Genomic DNA, 3,247 nt, shown 5'->3' on the forward strand with positions numbered 1-3,247 from the left:
GGGTAGTAGAATCTGTCAACCTGGACCAACACATCCTCAATTGCCCCTCTTAGTACACGAACTGAGCGATCAACAAGTTATAATGTGGTTAGGGTGGGTTTTAATTCACCTAAACTTAATAGTTTGTAGACCGAGTAAGGAATCAGATTTACGCTCGCTCCTAAGTCAAGAAGTGCGTGCTCGATTTGGTAGTTCCCAATTACATAAGGTATGGTTGGGCTACCGAGATCTTTGTATTTTCATGGCACATCTTGCTTTAGGATGATACTCACTTTTTCAGTTAAAAATATTTTCTTTTGAATATTTTACTGTCTCTTGGTCGTACACAAGTCTTTCAGAAATTTGGCATATGAAGGTATTTGTTTAACCACATTCAGTAAAAGAATATTGACCTTCACTTGTTACAACACCTCTAGAATGTCCTGAGAGTTAAAGAGAGATTTTGACGCAATAAACCGATGGGGGAATGGGGCAATCGGCTTGCCTTGAAGTTCCGGTTCCAATTCTTGTAGAGCAGTGCTAGATCTATCATCGTTGTCTTCTTCCTGGTCCTTAGGCTTTTCAACCCTAACCGGAATAGTTTTTTCAATGGTCTTCCCACTCCTAAGAGTGGTGATAGATTTAGCTTGCTCCATCTGATTTAAAGAGCTTGGATCACTTATCTCATATTGCGGTTTAGGATTACGGAGAGGTTGAGTAGGAAGCATCCCCCTTTCTATAACCGTAACACATGAATCCATCTTTTGTATAAATTTTGTAAGTTCTCGTATTGCTTGAGTAAGCTCTTGAGTTTGTGTGAAATTTTAAACCAGTTCTTCTTGAGGTTTCCCTTTATTTGGAATTTGATTGAAAAAACCTCGAGGGGTAGCAGTTTGTCCATTCCTCCAACTAAAATTTGGATGATTTCTCCAACTAGGATTGTATGTATTGGAGGTAGGTCCATTGAAAGGCCTTTCGTAATTGTTCACGACATCAGATTCCTCATTCAGCACCTCTCAAAAGGCAGGTATTGTTGAACAATTTTCAGTTGTGTGAACATTACAAGCACAAATACTGCAAACAGTTTCCTTAACTTTATCCTTCTTTAGTTCCATGACCTCGAATTTCCTTATGAGATTAGCCACTTTAGCATTGATGTCATCATCCTCTTTCAAAAGGTATAATCCTCCCCTTTCCTTTAATTGAGTGGGCCTAGAAGTGGTACTTGATTTTGGGTATATGTCCCATGATTGTGCATTTTCAGCAAGTCTATCCAAGTAGTCCCACACATCATCGACATTTTTATTCATAAATACCCCATTACACATTGTCTCGACTAATTGGCATATGGAAGATGTTAGACCATCATAGAAAAAGTGTGTAATGCGCCATGTTTCAAAACCATGTTGTGGGCATGAACTAGTAAGATCCTTGAACCACTCTCAACATTGGAAGAATGTTTCATCCTCCTTTTGGACGAAGTTCATGATTGACTTTATAAGGGTGTTCGTTTTATGATGTGGAAAAAATTTCTTTATGAAATCCCTTATCATGTCATTCCATGTGCCAATAGATCGAGGACGTAATGAGTGCAACCACATCTTAGCTCTCTCTTTCAAAGAAATGGGAAAGTTTTAGTCTGACCGTGTCCTTAGACACATTGGGAAAATATAACGTAGATATAACCTCTTCGAACTCTTTCAAGTGTAGATATGGACTTTCATATTCAAGTCCATAAAATTTTGGAAGGAGTTGGATCACCCCTAGCTTCATATCCATATGTCTCGTATTTTCTAGAAAAATCATGCATGAGGGCGTGCTCACTCCCGCCGGTTGTAGATAATCTCGTAAGGTACGAGGCGAGGATTCTTGATACACCTCATTGTCATCCTAGACTTCCTCAACCCTATGTTGAGGTTTTCTTCCCAGTTGATTGGTAGGCATAAACTCAATTAACTCTGAGGATCTCAAGTGGTGTCTAATCCTGTTATAGATAGACAACCCCTCAACAAATCCTCCTTCACTCAAGAGATGTGGTGTTGTTGTAATGCCCCAAAAATTGGGGGTCGAGCACAGCTCAACTTACGAGATCCAATGCATCACTTATGCAACATAGATAATGATGTTAAATGTTGTCAATGTTAGTGCATTAAACATGAGTGAGATTACATTAAATCAGCATACCATACTCCAGAGTTAATGTAAATAAGCAAGTGGAAGACAGATAAATATATAAAGTATATACGCGTTTCATAACCTCCAAAGTATGGGCATGCTACCGGGCAGAATATATACATAATTGGTTTCAAAATATCTAAAATGACAAAATGTGAATGTACGACTAATCCATATAATCCCTGTAATCTCGATGACGCAGCTCTAGGTCTACACAAACCCACCCAAAAGCTGCACGTAGAAGAACTCCTCCTCGTCTAAGAAATCTGGCTCCGTTGCGTAAGCCACATTGTCATCTACAACTAAAACAGGGTCTGGTTGGTGTTTTAAAATACTGTCCCAGAGTAGGAGTGAGTGATCAACTCAGTGGTACTATAAGAAAAAGGTTAACATGTTATTAATTCAATCAAGTAGTAATAATAAAGCAATATAGCAATCACTTCCTAATTACTCTTGTCAATGCAAGAATGATATGTAATAATGATGCATGCTCTTGCCTGCACTCTCTCAGTGACTTCATCTCACGATCGCGCATGGCAAACTTCCTAAACATGCGCTTCCTCACCAAAGCACATGCAATGCGGTGCATGGTCGTGTTAGCCAAGTAATTGATTAGGCTTATTCACACAACAAATTTGGGAAGCTAAGGTACCTCCTTTTATATCATTAATCCAAATGAAAGATCCATCTAGGGTCGTCAATCATAGTTAATCACATACGATAGGTAAGTTGTAGGGCATCAACCCTAACGAAAGCAGTGGATAGGCAAGTTCAAGAATTTACACTCGAGGTCACTACGGGGAGGCTCATCACCTCAGCATAGGCGTAGTTTATGCTCGAGGTCACTACCGGAAAGGCTCTTCACCTCAGCGCCGACAGCCCGAATACAATGACCCATACCACCATATTGGGCTCACGAGTTTGGGTTGCTCACTGGTCACTACAAGGAGGCTAGTCACCTTAACATAGGCCGACAGCTCGACCATGGTGTCCCATACCACCATGCCTGGCTCATGAGTATTAGCGGATTGTGGTACCATGGTTGAAATGGGTTTCACATTCGTAAGTGGTACCTTAGATTCAAGCAGTAGCG

At 40.2% G+C, this 3,247-nt stretch overlaps 1 non-coding gene across 1 annotated transcript; it reads left to right on the top strand.

Moving 5' to 3' along the window:
* The first annotated feature begins 1,377 nt into the window (after positions 1 to 1,377).
* On the top strand, positions 1,378 to 1,484 carry LOC131224494 (small nucleolar RNA R71). The gene has a single exon (XR_009160974.1). It is a non-coding gene; the product is annotated as a small nucleolar RNA R71 (small nucleolar RNA).
* Positions 1,485 to 3,247: the final 1,763 nt, after the last annotated feature.

Source organism: Magnolia sinica, chromosome 13 (genome assembly GCF_029962835.1).
Source record: "Magnolia sinica isolate HGM2019 chromosome 13, MsV1, whole genome shotgun sequence".
Taxonomy (NCBI): Eukaryota; Viridiplantae; Streptophyta; class Magnoliopsida; order Magnoliales; family Magnoliaceae; genus Magnolia; species Magnolia sinica.